The following is a 21046-nucleotide window of genomic DNA, read 5'->3' as shown; positions in this document are numbered from 1 at the left end:
CAAACATCATGTGACTCCACTCATATGAGGACTTTAAGAGACAAAACAGATGGACATAAGGGAAGGGAAACAAAAATGATATAAAAACAAGGAGGGGGACAAAACAGAAGAGACTCTTAAATATGGAGCAGACGGTTACTGGAGGGGGTGTGGGAGGGGGGATGGGCTAAGTGGGGAAGGGGCACTAAGGAATCTACTCCTGAAATCATTGTCGCACTATATGCTAATTTGGATGTAAATTAAAAAAAATAAAATTAAAAAAGAATAATAATTAAAAAAATGAACCAATGGTAATAAGTAGGCCTTGTTCAGTACACAACACAGATGAAGGGGTTCAGAACAAAGGGGATAAATTAAGCTCATGTGGTCTGGGCTTTGCATTTGGAGGAAGGCAAGGCCCATATCAGAGTCAGGGAAGCTGAGGTCCGTTGTCCCAACCCTAGTGACTGGAGAGAGAAGACAAAGTTCCTGTTCTTTGTCCAATCTGAGCCTTTTTTGTCTCCAGGAAAGAAGAGGGACAAAGCTTCATGATTCAGAGGGGAGACACCTGCTCCACCAGGCTGGCTGCAAGAACACAGGGATAAAAGACACAAACCCTCTTACTTGTAAGCCCGTGGGCCATAGGTCTGGGGACTGTGTGTGACATGGAGCGGGGGCGAGGGGGTACCCACGAATGTTAGTCCGACAACACCTGCCTAGGTGCGGACATGCGGAAGGGCGGCCGCATACAAACTGCTTACCGCCTGGGCCTTCTCGGTTGCTGTTGGCCAGCACCTCACACACAGTAGGAACGGAATGGGTGATGGCCGTGGTTGCAGAGGCAGTGGGAGGAGTGGACGTGTGCCATTGCACTTTGGGAGATGGAACTGTGAGTGAGAGAGGCAGGAGGGCTCAGCTTCCGGTCCCTCTCGCTGGGGGATGTGAAGGCAGGTTCCATATGCTCCGGGGCCCCCTCCTCTCCTCCCCGCTCCCAACTGGCCAGCCCACGCTGATAAGAGTCTATGAAGCAGGGGCTTTGTCTGGGGGAGAGGAGAGCAGTAAACCAATGGGAGCAGAGAGCAGGGGCCTGGACAATTGCTTCTGGGGGGGAGGAGCCCTCATCTCAGGGAGCCTCATGGAGCAAGGGGGGCAAAGGCAGGCGGATGGCAGCAAAGCTTTAGTGTTAGCATCACCCCTCACCTGCCCTGGGGGAGCCAAGCCGGCCCCTCCCCCCAGGGAGGGCTCAGCTGCTCATCTCTCCTAGACTGGGGGACACAGACGGATTGTGGGAAATTCCGAACACCTCCTTCCGCTGGGAGTGAGGAGTCTGGAACTTCCCATGTGCTTGGGGAGCTTGCCAAGGGCTCTGAGGGCAGAGGCATCTCCCCAGATTGCTGTCTGCTGTAGGGAGGATCCAAAGTGATCCTGGGAACGCAGGCCACCAGTGGAACGGGCCAGAAAATGGCTGTACCTGGGGAAGGTCATTGCCGTCTTCCCCCTCTGTGGACTAAGGACAGCTGTAGAGTGCTCCCCCTGCTATCCCAGAGAGGAGAAGTGAGATCTAGAAAGGAAAGGACTTAGAGAACTATTGAAGAAGGCTGTCCCATAGAGTCAAAGAATGGAGAGTGTGTGGGTTATCCTTACGGAAAAGGGTGAGGGCAGTGGTTTCCCCATCTGTAACAAAGTGACACCAGAGATGTTAAGTTAAACAAGATCACATGTTGGAAGCACAGAGGAAAATGCCTGGCACATGATCATTCCTCGGCAAATTGCTGAAGTTATAATCATTAATAGATTAAAGGGATCACATAAAACAAGTAGCATTATTCTTTTTTTTTTTTTAATTTTTTTTCCACGTTTATTTATTTTTGGGACAGAGAGAGAGCATGAACGGGGGAGGGGCAGAGAGAGAGGGAGACACAGAATCGGAAACAGGCTCCAGGCTCTGAGCCATCAGCCCAGAGCCCGACGCGGGGCTCGAACTCACGGACCGCGAGATCGTGACCTGGCTGAAGTCGGACGCCCAACCGACTGCACCACCCAGGCGCCCCCAAGTAGCATTATTCTAAAGCTGTGCCGTCCAGTTTAGTAGCCATTAGTCATATGGGACTATTTACATTGGAATTAATTAAGATGAAATAAAATTAAAATGCCAGTTCCTCGTCATGCTAGCCACATCTCACCGTGTGGCTCAACGGTCACAGTCGCCAGAGGTGACCACACGGGACAGACAGCCATGGCGCACTCTACCATCGTGCAGCAGTCTATCTGGACAGCACGGGGCCAGAGTCTCTGCAAGCCACCTTCCGGTTCTAATATTTTTTGATTCTCTGGAACATGTACTTCCACACCAGCTGCTCTGGGCTCAGGGTCCTCAGGGAGTACAGGTGCCCTGCAAGTCCTCAGCTACAGCAAGAAGCAGGGGAAATCTGCCACCACCACCAGAGTTTGGTACATTTCAAAGTCGCATCAGAATTGATTTGGAGAATCCATCACTTTTTAAAGCATATACATTAAGAGATTCTCCTCCAAGATGGGGAAAATTGTTACTGACAGCCTGTTGGGGGCAGGCTTGGGGGAGGCACTGGGGAAAGGTTACACAGCAGCTCACTCTGTGCAGAGAGGAGAGGTGGTAAGGGGGAAAGAATGGGGGAGCCCGTTCCTCCCCTGCCTTCCTTTTCCTTCTTGGATTGGCCAACTTCTGGCAGAGACCAGAGGGAGGAGGAGGAAAGAGGTGAGCTGCAGGGTCCTTCGGTTTAGAACAGGAAGAGCAGGCACACAGGGAAAAGATAGAGGAGTGGCCACCAAGGACAGGGGGCTTAGAAGTCCTCCTTCCCTGTGCCTCCCCCATCCCACCCTACCACCCAGACCTGGAGCCTGTGGTAATCACAGGGAAACAATCTGTCCCTAAACAAACAGCACTTGAAGCGGGTGCCAGAGTGCGTTCATTGATAACCCAGGTCGAGACAGGGGAGGAAGATCTCAGAGGAACGGGAGAGGCACTCCCAGGCCTAGACCCCAGCCAAGGAAAAGAGGGGGCCTGCAAAGGGAAGGGAAGAGGGAGACAGAAAGAGGGGACCACTGTCCCCACCCCTGTTCCCCCCGCCCCCGCCTGCCATGCAATAGCCTCGAAGGAAGACGAGGCAGGGAAGCTGCAACAAGAAGGAACAGAATGCTCTCGGGAGGGGAGTGGAGAGGAGGAAAGGGAGAAGGATGCTGTACTGGTGCCGGTCAGGACAGGTGCCAGTCCGGGTAAGTGACACCAGAGTAACAGGTGCGGCTGCCTGCACCTGTCAGAGCGTGTGAGCCACTGTGCTGCTGTTGCAACTCCCGGCTGGGCCCGGGGACGGCACAGCCTACGGAATTCCCAGGGCCTGGTGCAAAATAAAAACGCAGGGCCCCTTGTTCGAAGATTAAGAATGTCAGGACGGCAACAGCAGAGCATTAAACCAGGCCTTGCTGAGCCTGTGGGGCCCACTGCACAGGCTGTATGCCCAGGAAGTCCATCCAGCCTGGGGGTGCCAGGCCCTCCGTGCCACTTCCCCTGGGACTGTGAGGGCGGAAGGCGGCCGATCCCCTCTGCGGCTCACTCTCTTAATACAGGGCAGAGCACAAGTGGCCCCGCTCCTCCCATCTCTACTCCCCCCCCCCCACCCTCCCTTTCTTGGCTCACATGCCCAGAAACTTGGCTTTTGCTCTTGCCCTGCTGGGTCCCGAGCCCGGCCCCTCCCCTTTCTTGTGCCTGGTTTCTGTTTGCCTGTGGGGAGCCCGGCAGCTGAAGCGCCCAGCTGAAAGCCACCAGGGGCTTGGGTTTGCCTTATCTCTCAAATCTGCCTCCAAGATGGCACAGGGAGTGCTCCGTTCCTACCCAACAGTCCCCTTCAGGGCCACCTAACATCAGCATTAGGCCCTCCAACCTTTTTCGTCCCAAGAAAGTGGCACGGCTACAAAAGAGCTCCTGGCTAAGGGAGGTGGGGGCGGCGGGGCCGCGGGGTGGGGGAGTCAACATTTCTGCTTTGGAGACAGATCAGGCTTTCATTTTTTGTCACATGTGCACACATGAGTACACATGCGTGCTGAGCATACACACACACACACACACACACACACACACACACACACACACACACCATCAGCTGAAAACAGTCCACCTGCCCCCTCCAACAAAACCCAGAACTCTGGTCCACATTCCCTGCAGGAGTCTGACTTATCTGGAGACGGTGCCTGGGTCAAAGAGCACAAATGTTTTGGAAGCTGAGGGAAGGAGGGACCTGAAGTTGAGAGAAAGGGAACGAGAGACACCCGAACCCAAAAGATTGGTCCTCTTTTTTTTTCTGGATTTGTCTGGCTCCCAAATGACAAACTTTGTCTTCTTCATGAGAGTCGCACTCCTGGGCCACTGCCAGCTCTCTGCACCGCCTCCCTCACCGGTTCTGTCCTACCCTCTTCCTCTCCACACCTAAGTAAAAAAAGATGGAAGGACAAGCCACAGCGATCCCAGCCTCTTTGGCGGGGCCTCTCTGCCTTCCCTCTTGCCTGCTCCCAGGAAATCAGCCCACGAGAGGGCAGGCCGGGGGCGCTTCTGCCTGGGGCTCCCAAGCCCCTCTCTGGAGACAATGGCTCAGAGAGGGAGGACGCAGCCAGCCAGCTTTATGTGCAGGGTGGCCACACACAAAACCATTGTCTCCACATCAGGATAGACAATGGTTTGTATCTCCAGCTCCTGTGTCAAGTAGTTCACCCCCTTGGATGAAAGCAACCCTCAACATTCCCTTGTAAGAAATAGCCTGATACTGAAATCTGGCCCCAAGCTGAGAATTTGTATCCGGCTGTAACAAAAGCCCGTTCTAGCTGACGGACTGGGTGTATCCAGCGCTCCCTTACCTGGTCCAGAGCCACCCAGGCAAACACACGGGGACAGATCACCACTCTCACCACTCACTCGCCGGCCTCTGCTTGCTCGTCCCCCGACTCCTTTCACACTCAGGAATAGGGAAAAGGTTTCCTTTAATACTCACCAGGTCCCTGGTGGGTAGCAATCATTAACAGCCACACATGCTGACTGGCCTTAACCCCTTCAGCACTGGGTTGCCTCCGGCTGACTGATGGACAGCCCTGTCCTCCCTTCCCAGCCCTGGGCCAGCCCAACTCCCACCTTGATGTCATCCACCTGAGTAATGCCGGCCTCCCATGTGGAGAGCGGAGAGCGGGAGCCCTCTAGTCCCACCCAGGCTGCCCCGCCTGATTGGAGCACACTCCAACCTGAGGCGCTTGGCTCTGGCGTGGTGCCCAATTGGATGAGCCCACATTATGAAATATTTGCCTAGCAGGCCAATAGAGGAGCCTGGATCTGGGGGAGGGGATGCTATTTTTATTTATTCCTGGAGGAGGGAGAACAGACAAAGGTAGTCCCTCGCATCCCTAGCCCTGGGACGGGAAGCAGTGGGAAGGTGGTCTCAGGTGGATGGAAGCGTCTCTAGCTTCTCTGTCCATGTACGGGGCACAATCCTTGAAGGCTTCTGAGCATTTCAGCTCCTGGCTGTTTAGCGAGAGGGCTTCGTTGCCTTAATAATCCCCTGCCTCGCTCAGGAGTTTGGAGAGTCTTAGCAGGAACTGTAACAGAAACCAAGAAAGGAAACTCCTTGACCGGCAAAGGATTGCTCGTCTCTACTTAAACTGTGCAGCTATAGGTGGTCTTCTTTATATTTCAAAGTTGCAGAAATTGTTTTGTTTTTGGGTTCTTTTTTGTTTTTGCATCTTTGGCGGATGCAGCTGAAAGGTGGGCAGGAATGAGTGGAGACAAATCCCCTCTTTATCCCTTTAAAAATAGGCTTCTGATTTGGGGAAATCTAAATCCAGCATAAAAGTATCCACATGTAGGACACATGCAAATCTATGCAGATATGTGCAAATGAGCAGCTCCGGGCTTTTCAGAGTAAGTCCTTGCCGGGATTTTTCTAGTTTGCGCAAGAAACCAGGTAGTCTCAAAACCTTATATCAGAGCATCTTACTAGAGCTTAAAGATAGCAGCCGAGAGAACATAGAGAGCTCAGCAAACGGATTTATCGAACATGCTCTACGTGTAAGGCCTTTAAGTATACTCTATTAGAGTGTTAAAAACATGATCATAAATATATAGCATACACAGGAGAATGCAAGTGCCCTCCCCCTGCACGCCCACAATGAATACCCACTTCTCCTTTCAGGGCCCAGTGAGTGAGCTGGCTGCTCCAGGCCTTGCCAGCCTGGGTCTAGCAGCTGGCACCTCCTCCTTATCACCCCTGGTTCCTGTTTGTCTACCAGTAAGCCCAGCCACTGTGGCCCAGGACCCTGGCTTAAACCAGCCCGGGGGCCTTATCTTATCTCCCAGGCTGCCTTCCCAGTGGCCTGATGGCTGGTTGGCCCTAGTCTCTTAAAGGGGCTGCACTATATTTCCATCTAGTCGGACCTCAAGAATACCCTCAGAAATCTAGGGAAGCACAGCCTGTGGAGGGTCAGATTCACCACCCCACCCCCTCTTGGCATTCCCTTTACAGCCACGGCAGGCTGCGGGGCTGCTACTGGAATGACTTACTGACTTAAAACAGGGAAAGATGCTAACGTTGTTACATACCACTTTAAATGCTTATCATATCATGCAAAGGCCCTGCACCTCAGTATTTCCAGGCCCCAGTTCTGTTATTGAGTTTTTAAAAGCCGGGGGGGGGGGGGGGTTGGTGGTGGGGAGAGGCTCAGGATACACCGTCAATATAGTAAAATCAGTTGTACCTCTAGCTACTAAGCTGAAAATTGAAATTTTAAAAACGCCATTTACAATAGAATTAAAAGTGTGAAATATTAAGAAATACCTTTGGCAAAAGATGTGAAAGACCTATATACTAAAAATTATAAAACACTGCTGAGAGAAATTAAACCAAATATAAATAAAAGGAGATATATATTGTTTGCATGGATCGGAAGATTCCATATCGTTAAGGTATCAGTTCTCCCCGTATTTTTCTACAGATTCAACACGATCCTTTGTAAACACTGACAAGCTGATTCTGAAATGCATATAGAAATCAAGGGACCTCTAATAACTAAAAAACTTTCAAAAAGAAGTACAAAGTTAGAAGCCTTAGACTCTCTGACTTCAAGACTCATTGTAAATCTACAGTAATCAAGACAATGTGATATTGGCATAAAGATATATGTATAGACCAATAGGACAGAATAGAGAATCCAGGAATAATCTATGCATATATGGTCAATTGGTTTGCCACAACGGTGTAAAGGCAATTCAATGAGGGAATGACAGCCTTCTTAATACAGGCTGCCGGAAAAAACAGAGATCCCTACACCTAAGGCAAACAAAAACAAGCCCCCTGACTCTACTGTAAAAAAATTAACTGAAAAGGAACCAAGATCTAAATGTAAGAGCCACAACTGTAAGATTGCTAGGAGAGACCATAGGAGAAAAATCTTCAGTGATTTTCGGTTTGGCAAATGTCTTAAATACGACACAAAATTCACCAACTTCATCAAGAAATCATCAAGAAATTGAACGTCACCAAAATGAAAAACCACTCTTCAAAAGATGCGGTTACAAAAAGGAAACGGCAAGCCATAAACAGGGAGGACACATTTGCAAAACACGTACCAGACGGAAGATTTTTATCCAGAATACATAGAGAACTCTTGCCACTAAATATTAAAGACGGCAAACACCACCACCACCACCACAAAAAATATGGGCAAAAGACGTAAACAGACACTCCACCAAAGAAGATCTACAATGTCAAATCAGGTACACGAAAAGATGCTCAACATCATTAGTCATTAGGGAAAGGCAAATTGAATGCACAATGAAATAACGCTACACACCCACTAGAATAGCTAAAATTAAGACTAATCATACCAAGTGTTGACAAGACTGTAGGGGAATGGAACTCATCCACTGCTGATGAGGATATAAAGGGTACCTCCACTTTGGGAAAGTTTGGCAGTCTCTTAATAAGTTAAACGTGTGGTTATCTTACAACCCACTGATTCCTAGGTATTTACCCAAAAGAAGCGAAAAGCATGTGTCCACACAAAGACTTGTGCACAAATGTTCACAGCAGCTTGTCAGAGCCCCAGGCTGCAAAAAAACCCAAATGTCCACGAACAGGTGAATACAATGTATGTGCTACACCCATACAACGGGCTATGCCTTGACAATAGGAAGAAATGAATTATTATTTTTTTTTTAATTTTTTTTTCCACGTTTATTTATTTTTGGGACAGAGAGAGACACAGCATGAACGGGGGAGGGGCAGAGAGAGAGGGAGACACAGAATCTGAAACAGGCTCCAGGCTCCGAGCCATCAGCCCAGAGCCTGACGCGGGGCTCGAACTCACGGACTGCGAGATCGTGACCTGGCTGAAGTCAGACGCTTAACCGACTGCGCCACCCAGGCGCCCCAGGAAGAAATGAATTATTACGGGTGCATCTCAAAATAATTATGCCGAGTGAAAGAAGTCAGACGCCCCCAAGGTGGAAAATGTATCCTGTATGACTCCATTATATGAAATTTTAAAATGCAAACTAATCTATAGTGACAGAAAGCAGATGAAAGTTTGAGGGGGAGTGGGGTAGATGGCAGGATTTCAAAGAGGCAGGAAGAAGCTGGAGAGCCACACGTCCGGGGACATTATGTTAACCGTGGTCGTCGTTTCACAAAACCCATCAGATGTTACCCTTTAAATATATGCAGTTTACCTTCAGTTAATTGTACCTCAGTAAAGTAGAAAAACTTTCGTTTGAAACATCAGTACAATACAAAACAACACAACAGCTCCACCTGGGTCCTACCCGTTATGTTTTACACTGTGATGGATGTGGGCAAGTGGTGTGGGGGGGGACAGGCTGGGGTTCCAGCTTTGCCTGGTGACTTAGTCTGACAGAAATGCTGGTTCAAGCCAGAGATGAGCATGGGCCCTGAATCGGCCTGAATACCTCGCATGGATTCAGGTCAAAAATGTGGCAGATCTGAATACGGTCTTTATAAAAATAAAGGATTATCTTATGACAGAAGGGAAAATATGAAGTACAACCCTTTATGATCCCCAAAGCACTCTTATCCTTATCTCATTTGGTTCTTTCATGGCCCCATGAGGCAGGCAGAAAAATATTATCACCCCTCATTTTAACAAAAACCCTGAAGTTCAAGGAGATAGAGTCTTGGCCAAGATAACCCACCTGCCATATGGGAGGGGAGGCTAAACCCTGATGGGGTCTTTCAATCTCGGTTCAAGGCTCTTCCCTGTTGCCACAAGAACTGTCCCCAGCCGGGGTGACTGGCTCCGACTGTGGACCGTGGACCAGCGTCCGGTGCTCACCCTGCCCTGGGTGGATGTTCTGGTGACTGATCCAGAAGGGGCTCCCAGGGTGGATGAAAACAGGGGCAGATCTAGGGTCAGAATAGGATCAACGAATGGGAACCATGCAGTGTTAAGAGAGAGGAGACTGTTAGAGACGAGAGGATCAAGGATCTAATTTGATCACACATTTGATGAGAAGCGGGAGGATGACAACCAAAGCCACTCCCAAGGCAGGAAGTCTGGTGGGTGTGGAAGCAGCTGGAAGCTGTTAGAGGGCTCCAGGCCAGCGACCCGGCTGGGCTCCAGGCCTCTGTACCCCTCCTCTCCCTCCTCTTCTCTCCCTGCCCCACCCTCCCTCCTCCAGCACTCTGGCCAGGGCACAAGAACAGTGGCTGGCTGGGAGCCCCACCTCTCTCTCCCCCTTGTTCCCAGGACAGGATGCTGGAAGGGAGGAGACCTAACTGTGCAGGGCATGGGGACACGACATGTAAGGGGCATCCAAGAACTCAGTAATCAAGATTGATACTATTTTCTTAATGGAATATTTTTCAAAATAAAAATGCAAAAAAAAAAAAAAACAAAACAAAAAACCCATGATAAATGACATATTTTAAATAAAACCCAGATCGGTATTACTGAATTTCCCTCTTGTCTGAGGCTCCAGCATGGCCTACAGGGGCACTGCTATCGGTCCCGTCTTTACTTAAACTGCTGATATTTCATTCTTTATGAAATTTTGGCACTAATTTTGAGTTTTTAAAAATATTGCTCTCGGTTGGCGGGGTGGGGGGCACAGGGGTGGCTCAGTCGATTGAGCGGTCGACTCTTGATTGTGGCTCAGGTCTGATCTTATGGTTCATTGTGATGGAATCCTGCATCAGGCTCTGCTCTGACAGCACTGAGCCTGCTTGGGAGTTTCTCTTTGTCTCTCTCTGCCCCTCCCCTACCTGTGCTCTCTCTCTCTCTCAAAATAAATAAACAAGAAAAAATAGTAAAAAAAAAGAAAATACATAAAAATACTGCTCTGGATAATTGAGTTTTTTGGCACCCCTTAAGTGTTGTCCCTACGAGGGAACTCACATCCCTTACCTCATTCAGACCTGCTCAAGGATGAGGCTAGGAGGGCATGGGAGGGAGCTGGGAAGACTGGACAAGGCCCAGAAAGGGCTAGGGAGGGTCCTGAACTCTTCGAAACACCTCAAGGCACGAATAACAGAAAAAAGGCTGAGGACTTCTTCTAGAGTAAAGGGGAATAAAGAGGCATGGTCCTGGATTGGATTCTAATGATTAGGGCAACTGATAAAATTTAAATATGGATTGTTTATTAGGTACTAGTCCTGCATCAACGTGACATTTCCGAAATCTGTTCATTTGTACTGTGGTTATGCAAGAGAATATCCTTGTTTTGAAAAAGGAAAAAAAAAAACAAAACGATGATGCAGAAAGAAGGGCTGGAGGGAAGCCCACGCCCCTCTTTCTCTAGTCTCTTTCCTCCCATTCTCGGCAGTCCCAAGAGGGAACAGTAGGAAATGGGGTTGGCAGAAAGTCTTGTCCAAAAGATCGGGTATTGGAGAACCGGCTGGGCATTTTCCTCCCGAAACAAGAATTAATTTTGAATTTCCCAATCCTCCTCACCCTCCCCAGGAAGACTTGACAACCGGCACAGAAAAGAAAAGGAAATTAACACCTATCCGTGCCATGACGCCATGACGCTAGCAAATTCTGATAGGTGCTGAGATCCAGCCTAGGGAGGAGGAACCTGAGAGGTCAGGTAGGTAGCCCGAAGCTACAGGGTTAGGAGGTAGGAGAGTTGGGACCATAGCCCAGGACACAGTCCAAAGCCGGCTCTCTTCCCACTTCATGTAAGTTGTGCAACTTGAAATTCCCTTCTCATGCATCATCCTACAAACTAATCCTTTAGTTTATTTTTACTGAGTTGAATCTGCATTGGTCTTGAGATTTTTGGCTCCGGAGTCAGACTGCCCCAGCTCCAATCCTGGCTCCACCAGTTACCAACTAAGGAGCTTTGGGGGAGTGACTCAACCTCTCTGTGCTTTCACTCCCCTATCTGTAAAAAGGGGTAATATATGCACCTACCTCCTGGGTTTGTCATAGGATTAAATGAGATTATCCAAGTAGAAAATTTAAGAGAGGTCCTGGCACTTAGTAAATGTTCAGTAAATGCAAGTAATCATTCTTATCTGCGCCTGTGCCCTGGACTGCTCACTCATAGGAAGCAATGGCCTGATTTTGACCATAAAGCCCCTTAGCACTTTGATACGTAAAAATGGATGGTTAATAATTGCTCCTAAAGAAGCTATTCATCAAGGGGCGCCTGGGTGGCTCTGTTGGTTAAGCGTCTGACTTTGGCTCAGGTCATGATCTCATGGTCCGTGGGTTCGAGCCCCACGCTGGGCTCTGTGCTGACAGCTAGGAGCCTGAAGCCTGCTTCGGATTCTGTGTCTCCCCCTCTCTCTGCCCCTCCCCCCTTGCACTCTGTGTCTCTATCTCTCTGTCTCTCTCTCAAAAAAATAAATCGGGGTGCCTGGGTGGCTCGGTTGGTTAAGCGTCTGACTCTGACTCAGGTCATGATCTCACGGTTTGTGAGTTCGAGCCCCGTGTTGGGCTCTGTGCTGACAGCTAGGAGCCTGGAGCCTGCTTCGGATTCCGTGTCTCCCCCTCTCTCTGCCCCTCCCCTGCTCATGCTCTGTCTCTCTGTCTCTCAATAATAAATAAAGGTTAAAAAATTAAAATAAATAAATAAATAAATAAACATTAAAAAAAAAAAAAAAAGAAGTTATTCCTCAAGATGGCACTTAGCCATTCCTAAATCTGGTTTCTAATGTCTTTGAGGCACTACGTACCTCAGAAAAAGGGATCATCTGCAGCGGTCACCTGTCCCCCTACCCTGAGGATCCAGAATAATCAACATCTGAGAATCTCAAATGGGAGGGAGGTTTGGCCTGACGTACTTTGAACTGGAAGGTGCATATTTTTTTCCTGGGTCATATCGAACTTGGAAGTTAAAAAGCAAGTCAATGCCAGGGGCTACATCACTGGGCAGGAGTCAACTGAGGAGCCCCAAGTTCTAGTGTTTGCACCGTACCCCTCCAGCGGTATAATGTGGACAAGGGCTTGCCCCTTGGGGCCCACTGGACAGGAAACAGGGACTCACCTTGCCCAGAGAGTGAACGAGAGGGACCAGAGAGACCACGGAGACCTGAGCACTTTAGGTTCTTCGAGAAAGCCCCTCTCTCGGGCCAATTTCCCATCAGGACCCCTGGCCCCAGTGTAGACCTTTGGACTCAGCTAGGGAGGACCCACAACACATGAAGGACATGGACTGACAGATCATTCATCTAAGGTGCTGAAGAGAGGCAGGCCAACGGCAGGGTGGCCAAAAGTCAACAGCAGTCAGGTTTCGCCAAGACGGTCCTTCTGTGACAAGGGCAGAGCTGGAACAGGGCAACTTTCTAACTATAAACAGATACCCGAGAAGCCACAAGGCACACAGGACTTGTGTGGGGATGCGAGTGAAGCAAGGGAGACACCAGGGGGTGTATGTCTAGGGGACAGGGCTGTGCGAAGTGGCAGCAAGGGACTGGGGCAGGTGAATGTATCTTGGTGATGGGAATACAGGGGGCAGAGCCAGATTTTGTGGGGCCGAAAGCTTATGCAACCTGAGGGGTCCTCATTAAGAAAAAGACTACAAATACAAATACAGATGGGGTCTTGGAGAGGGCCTGGAACTAAACTGCGTGGCTCACGCCATGGGGGGCGGTAAGCTCGCCCCCACACCTGTCCGCATCTCTGAGCGGACAGACTCACCTGTGCTTGTTTGAACCTTCCTGCCCCTGCCTCGGCACTATTTCCCTTTCCCTTCACACCCGTGCTTTGCTGACCTGATTTTGCTTCATGGTAGACAGCGCGAATTAGTCAGTGCCCCCACGCCTTGGAATTAAATTCCTCCCCGCCTCTGCGCAATAGGTATTTGGATTTTGTGCCACGCCCCAGCCCCCCCCCCCCCCCACCTCCAATGCACTACACCCTCACCATCACCATCAGGGGCTGAGTTCCTCCCTATCCCAGGAGCCCCACCTTTCCCAAAAGGCATTGCAGGCACCCTCCAAGCTGCCCGAAGGGGTGAAACCGAGGCTCTCCCTGACGCCTGGCCCCTTGCATTCCAGCCCTGCGCCCAGACTTTGACCTTCTCCTGTGGCTGGCTGCAGATGTGTTCTGTGTTACAGAAATAGCCCAGCTCCTGGGCCCCTGCAGGCCCTCCCTCTGCTTTACTCAGAGATACCCCACCTCCCAGGCTCCAGGAGGGAAGTGCTCAGTTCTCCACTCCTCTCTCCCCCACGCCCCTCACGGCGCAGAGCCAGATGGGGCCTGCCTCCCCCCTGCTCCTTCTAGCCCCAGTGCTTCTGTGCCATATCTGCCATTACAGCTGATGGAGGGGAGCGGTTTGGCGGAGGAAGGCATGAAGGAGGGCATAAAGAAAAAGGGGGATAGCACCATGAAGAGAGTATACAATCTGACCCCCGTACGGTTTGTCTCTTCTCCGAGGTTCATTTGGATAAAGGGCAGCAGCCAGCCGGAAATGGTTCCAAATCCCAGACACCCTGGCCCAAATTCCCATTCTCTCATACAAGAGGGTGATTTCATCGTCACGGATTCAATCCTAACCTAAACAAGATGGTGGGCATCGGTCTTCCTCGTGAGTCCAAGATGGAATGTGGGACAATGGATCCAATTACGTTATTAATAACTGAATTTAGAAACAGTAACGGGCTTTCCAACTGTGAGGCTTTTAGATGTTGACGCCCTAGTGTCTGATGGAATAATAAAATCTTTTCATAAAGGACTTCACTAAAAAAACAGAGTGTTACCTATGGGTAAGGCAGGGGCCTGAATGGCCTTCCAGGTTCAGGTTCTGTGCCTTTTCCACTCACAGGGAGTGGCAGTGACACTGCAGTCTGGCCACCGACTAGGTCCCTACCCGTCCCCATGATCAGGCAGGAAAAGAGCCGAACGGGAGAGGTCGGGGGCGTATAAAGTCTTCAAGCCAGACTCCTCTAGGCTTGGAGGCCCATGAAGGGCTAACATGTACTAGGAAGCACCCACCCTTTCTAGAAACTGCCCCGACCCCAATACCCACATAGTTACAGTGGTAACAACCATGTCCCTAAACCTGACGCCACTCTCGTGGTTACAGGGGGTAGCCACCTGGTCTCAACCCAACGAAAACCCTCCTCAGGGATGGGAACTGGGATTGAGAGAGAAAAGAGATCTGAGACCCCTTCCAGGTGACCTGTACACGAGGGAGCCACTGGAGGCCACCTTCTGGACCCCGTAGGCTGCCCAGAAAGCTGAGTAGCCTGTCTGCAGTGAGACCAAAGACTGAAGCCAGCACAGGGAGAGCAGCAAGACATCATACTTGTGGCATTCGGCTTCTTGCTTCTAGTTTGTTCCTGTGACCCAGCCGTTTCTCTGACCCTTACAATAAAATCCCCTCTGGGGCCGAAGATGCTATGAGTGGCTTCAGTAGTGTGCGCTCAGAAGTCCTAATTAATACCAGGAAGAGGAACAAGGTGCCTTCTGGAAGACCCAACGTCTCACTGACTCTGCACACATGGCTGGTATGAGGAGAAAAGGAAGAGAAGCAGAGGAAGAAAGGAAAGGGTTGAGAGCCGGGCCCAAGGGCGGCACACAACCGGGCTGGGAGGCCCCGGGCCAGCCCAGAGACCAGGCCGGCAGAGAGGGCAAGGAGGAAGGTAAGGGTCAGAGAAAAGGAGTCTAAGTTTGCTACTACTCAGCTTAGAAAAGCTTCTGGGATGTTTAAGAGGGAGCCGGCAACCACAGAGGCAAGCTCAGATCCCTAAGGAAGGTGGCAGGTGACCACAGCTGACAGAGGGAGTCGGGGAGCTCCGGGCCAACAAGCTGACGTGGCTTTGAGACATGTTCTCAGAGGACAGCCACGATTCAGGGGAGAAAAAAAAAATCATCTTGTCTTCTTTCTCCTGAACTTTCCAAAGCAACTGTGGGTCTTCTGCTACCTCTGAGCCTCACAGTCCTCTGAGTTCAAGGGGACCGGTCTGCCCCTCAGGTCTTCTAAACGACTTCCCTGGCACCATTTCCATGAGCTAATGGTCCCTTTAAGAATATTTTTCCCCCATCTGTTCTCTACTGGGCTGGAGCAGATGTTCCTCGTTCCTATGGCAACGGACCTACCACCCTTCCTAATGGGTATCTTCCTAGTGAAGGGCACAGCATAGCCGCTCTCCTCCCAGAGCAGAGTCCCCTGACAGCAGGCTCCTGACCACACAGGAACACCGTGGACACCCGTGTGCCTAGATTTCGAGAGTTCGGCCCTTACCTGACCTAGAGGTGGCCCAGGAATGGCAGTTGTCATCTGACAACACACAGAAGGTCGAGGGAGGGAGATTATCTATGCCACTGCTCCCACAACAGACCAATGTCCATCTTTCCAATGAAGTGTTAAAAGCACATGCTGTATCTTCAGCAGATTACATTAGCACTTGCTTTGACCTATTTTTCACATCACTAATGAAGACCAGTGAGACCCCCTAATCGAATTCTCATTTCAAGCTGCGCATCACTCTCGCCCTTATGGGGGCTTTGTGATCCTTCCAGAGAGTCCTTCTCGTAAGACCAGTCCCTACTCAAGGCAAGAAGACTTCAGGCAATGGGGGGGGGAAGCAGGAAGCAATGTGCATTCCACTGGTTCTGCACGGGGGTTGTTTCCACTGCAGATGATGCTTCTCTCACTAAACCCAACTTGACCCCATTTGTTCTTGGCTCTCTCAGCCCCCATGAAGCCAGCTGGATTCTTCTTGTAAGCCACAAAGTTGACTGAACTTTAGCTTCCTCTCTTCCGAGCTTTTAGCCTACTGGGATCCCACAAGTCAATGTATAAATAAGAACAAGCCAATAAATGATCCCTATCAGATGTGCAGAAAGCACCTCCCTAATTGGGTACAATGCCAAAGTCAGAGCTCCCACCCCCACCCTCCGCTCTCTTTCCCTCACTGCTGGAGCGGCGAAGTGTGCCACACCTTGGAGGACAAAGCCTGGCTCTGGAGGTGGACAGTCCTGGGCTGGAATCACCCTTATTGGCTGAAAGGCGTTAGGCAACTTATTGATCATCTCTGAGCCCTAGCTTCATCCTCTGTAAAATGAGAATGCTAATTCCACCCGATAGGATTATACAAGGCAGTACAGAACCACAATGCCTTAACAGCATCTCCAAATCCACAAACATCTGAAAATTGAACGTTTTTCCTAACTCAACGGGTGGCAGACCCCAACTTAACCTGAACCTAGTTAGCAGCAAAGCATGACCTGAACTGGCATGAGACTCTTCAGAGGCTTTGTTTATCCCGGTTCTGTGACTCTTTAGATAAGCCTGGCTGCAGAAATATTAATATGTTTGATTTTGGAGCTGTTCCAGACCCTGCTGGAGGCTTGATGTAACACACAGTATGTGCATCATGTTACCGTTCTGAAATGCACAGGCCCTGGGGTTTCAGATGACTAACCGTGGAACTGTCTATAGTGGTCCTCCAGCCCCTTGAAGACGGGGGTTTCAGGAGAGCCACCAGAGTTATTTAGGCTAAAGATGTTGACAACCATTCAAAACACTTGCCTCGTCACAATCTGGATCTCTCCTGGGTCCCTGGGTTCCTGCAGCCTGCAGCCAGCTCCCCGGAACACACGTTGGCATGGGGCAGTGGAGAGGATCCAAAGACCAGCCTGTCAACCCATAAGAATCTGCGGCCTTTCCACCTGAACAGAGCTGGCACAGGCCGTGTGCTGCTGTTATCTGGTTAGGCTTCAGGTATAGACATGCCCGAATATTCCAAGCATGCCTCCCAACTTCCCACCTCATTGGGCTCCTCTTTCCACCCTACCACCACCCCACAGCTTCACGTGCGCTACCCAGTCCCTAAAGGCACTCCCAGGGGAATAAGTGACTAAGCCTCGGGGACCACTGGGGATGGAGGGGGCCAGAGTTTGTGGAGAACTGAGCTGAAGAAAGGGAAAGATACTGCGTGTAAGAAAGATCGTGAAGATGGGACGCTCTGGGGCGAGAAGCAAACACACAGCGGAACAGGTTTGGCGTGTTTCTCCTGATGCTGTTTCAAGGCCCCAGGAGGCTTTTAAAATGGGAAGCTAGACCTGACCAGTAACTGTGAGCTATGCTGGGCAATGGCTCTTCTAGATCTCTTGGCTCTGGCTGTACATTTCTGGGACTTACAGATGATTATTAAGGACTTGGGCCATGATGAGGCACGGTCATCCAGGCGGGCCTCTCCATTCTGACTCTGGATCTGCTGTCCTCAGGACACCTGTCTCAGCCTGCCGCCTCGAGCCAACGGACCCTTTCCCAACAGACATGTATTTGCTGGACACAGACCCGCAACACCGGAAGAGGAAGCAGACTCTACTCCTCCTGGAGCCACAGGTCTACCCGAAGTTCCGGGAAAGGCCCTGCTGTCAGTTAAATGGAGAATGGAAGCGTGGCAATCAAATTCACCTCCCTCATTTTACAGATGAGGAATCGGGAGGCCCAGAGAGGGACTGAGTTGCCCAAGATCATGCAGTCATGAAGGAAAAGGTGGCCTTGGAGTCCAGAGATTGCTTTCCATAGTCTCGCCGTGACAAGGGCGGGGACGTCTTTAAGGTGCCAGTCACGTTCTTGTTGACCTTCATAGTCAGAAAAAGCCAAGCTCCCCCTTTGGCTTGAACATCTCGGATGAGATGCTGATCTCTAAGAATGTGGCTGAACACCCTGACTCCGTGTCCCAGACTTGTCCAACGTTTAATACAAAATCTTCATTAAAGCCACCTTGGGGAAAGTCCCCATCGCTGGTGACCAGAGATGCCCTGAGAGAACCGTTGCCGTGTCCCCGTCATGAGCTTGCCCCACGCCCAGGTAGAGACACCAGGTGGACTGTGGAGGGCTCTACCCTCCAGAAGCTCCTCAGGGGACAGAGATCTTGAATTTGCACCTCTTGGATCCTTTTACCCTCTTGTCTCTCTCCCGCTTCGGCTACTTTGAATAGGTCTGCGGTGTCTGTCATCAGTCACAGCTGTGTGCTTTTCCATAGCGCCGTTCTTTTTTCAAGTTTAAAAAATTAAAAAAAAAAAAACAACCCTCTATGTCCAACGTGGGGCTCGAACTCACAGCCAAGAGCCTCATGCTCTACCCACTGAGCCAGCCAGGCACCCCTCCACAGTGCTGTTCTTAAGGCCTGTGCTGCTCTACCGACCCCTCACTATCCAGCAACCTTTTGGAGAGAAGAATTTCACACACTTGGGCTTGGTCTTCCAGGTCAGAACCTATGGTTTCTCTGTTGTTGTTGTTGTTGTTGTTGTTGTTGTTGTTGTTGTTTCATTAGTTTGTGCCACCTCCCCCTCAGCCCCAGGCAAACTTGAGGTGAGGGGGTGCTACCCACTCCCCCAAATAGAACAACCTGAGTCAAACCTCAGCTGCTTTCCCGGGCGAGGAGGGCTCTTGTTTCAGAACACGAAAATGGGGGAAAATCAGAAAATTCTCTCCTAACGGAGGAGCTCCTTGGCATCTGTCTTCAGGAGAAGGGTCCTAGAATAAATCTCAAAGAGAACATCTAGTGCAGTGTCCAGGGGGGTTTCAAACTGGTGTCCCCTTTAACACTTTCTCCTCTGCAGGTCTGTACACGCATGCACACCCAGCCCTGTGTCTCAGTCTGGCGGCCGGGCTGTCCGGGGATTCCCACATATTTGTTGCTATTCCAGGCTCGACTCCTCAGAAGGGAAGACCCAGACATTCTAAGGCTTCCAGGAGCCTACAGATTTCGGAAAGCTCCAGCTGATATTCTTGAGAGTTCAAGAAAGATCTGCTATTTCAAAAACCGACAGCAAGATTTTTAAATGCCCTTAGCTCCTGCCCATCTCAAGGGGGGGTTTTCCAAATGACTAACGCTGGACACCAAGACCCCAGATATAAAATATACCTCGTGCCGTTCCCCTAATCCAATCCACAAACGCTCTCTCTCTCTCTCTCTCTCTCTCTTCCAAGGATAGAAGGTGATTTCCAACATTTCCAAAAGATAACTGCAGGCATAGGAACTGGCAAAGCCTGATCTTGGAGCCCCTCAGAGAAGGGAGAGTCTCTAGGGCACATTCCTTTGCCAGTGAGCGGCCTCGTCCAGGAGGGAAGAACCTCCCACAACTTTTAAAAATGAGAAAACTGGGGTGCCTGGGGGACTCAGTTGGCTAAGTGTTCGAATCTTGATTTCGACTCTGGTCATGATCTCGCGGTTCTGTGGGATCGAGCCCCGTGTCAGGCTCTGCACTGGCACCTCGAAGCCCGCTTGAGATTCTCTCTCTCTCTCTCTCTCTCTCTCTCTCTCTCTCTCTCCCTGCCCCTCCCCCGTTCACACATGTGCTCTCTCTCTCTCCAAATCAAGAAACATTTTTTAAAAATGAGAAAACCAAGACTCAGCATGAGTCTATCATGATCCAAGGGCCCACAGGGAAAGGACAGTGGTGACAAGACCAGAGTCTGGGTTTTCAGGAATCTGCCCAAAGGAGCTGTTATCAGGGAGATTCTCATCTGTTTGGAGAAAGTCCTGCCTGGAGGTAAGATTTTTGGATTTCATGTACCAGTTACATTTCAAAAACTGAAATTTAAGGAACCCCTATCAGGCTGCCAACTTTTTATTTTGCCAAATAAGGACATTTTGAAAGCCCAACTGCCATCTACTCTCACCACCAGCGCATGAAAAGAATAAAAAAGCCATAACCCCAGCATAAATATTGGAGCGCATCTTCCACCCCCAAAAGAAGACCTTTGAACCGAATGCATTTTGTTTCAAGGGAAAAAAAAATCGGATCAGGGTTTTCCTTGTTTCTCTCCATTTCACCTCAGACTGGTGAAAACTCCATCACTGACCAAAAATGGATAATCACTGGGCCAGATGACCGCTTAAGCCTGGAAATGAAGAGAAAGATCCTCAGCTTTGGGGATCTGGACCCTTCCAGGAAACCTGGGCCAGACGAATGGGGCAGACGGGGGAAATCAGCAACCAGGCCAGTTACAAAGACGAGAACAAATGCCGGCCACAGTGGCACACACGCAGTGTTCCGTGAGCATCTACCCCTGCGTGTGGCCTCCCAGGTTTCTGTGAGCCCCTGAATTCTACAGTCCCCTCGCCTGTGGAGACAAGCCAGGGAGAGGAGGGAAGAAGACAATCTTCCCAAGTCAAGAATTACCCGAGATGTGAAGGCGGCCTCCGGTGAGCGGTAAAGGGCAGCGAATCGGCAACGTGACACGGACACGGACCCGCCGATGCCATTTCGGTGGCACAATTAGGAGCCCGGAGAGGACTGACTCCCTTCCAGGGAGCAGTTTTTCCACTTCGCCTTCTGCAGATTATTGCTTCTTGCTCATTATGCTGATGGGGATGGCATGGGGGCTGGAGAGGACAGGGAAGTGGATGCAGCTCGTGGTGTAGAGGGAAAAGATTAAAAAAAGGCCCTGGATTAGGAGCTGGTTCTTGATCTTCGTCCTTGGCCATCTGCCTACTAACCATGAGTTCTCTGGCACATTTTGGTTCTGGTTTCCTTATCTATATGGTGGGCATGAGATTCTCTCTGTCTTCCTAATGGGGCTGCTGTTAGACAGTGAGATTCTCGGGGACAGAACAGGTCTTATCCACAT

General features: G+C 50.3%; 1 protein-coding gene across 1 annotated transcript in view; it reads right to left on the bottom strand.

The window, feature by feature from the left end:
• Positions 1 to 21046, bottom strand: part of PLEKHA6 (pleckstrin homology domain containing A6) — a 143542-nt gene that overhangs the window by 50931 nt on the left and 71565 nt on the right.

The sequence above is a fragment of the Puma concolor genome, chromosome E4, assembly GCF_028749965.1.
Source record: "Puma concolor isolate L17-30 chromosome E4, mPumCon1.1.hap2, whole genome shotgun sequence".
Classification (NCBI taxonomy): domain Eukaryota; kingdom Metazoa; phylum Chordata; class Mammalia; order Carnivora; family Felidae; genus Puma; species Puma concolor.
Note: the sequence above shows the minus strand (reverse complement) of the source record. Positions and strands in the feature narration are given on the sequence as shown.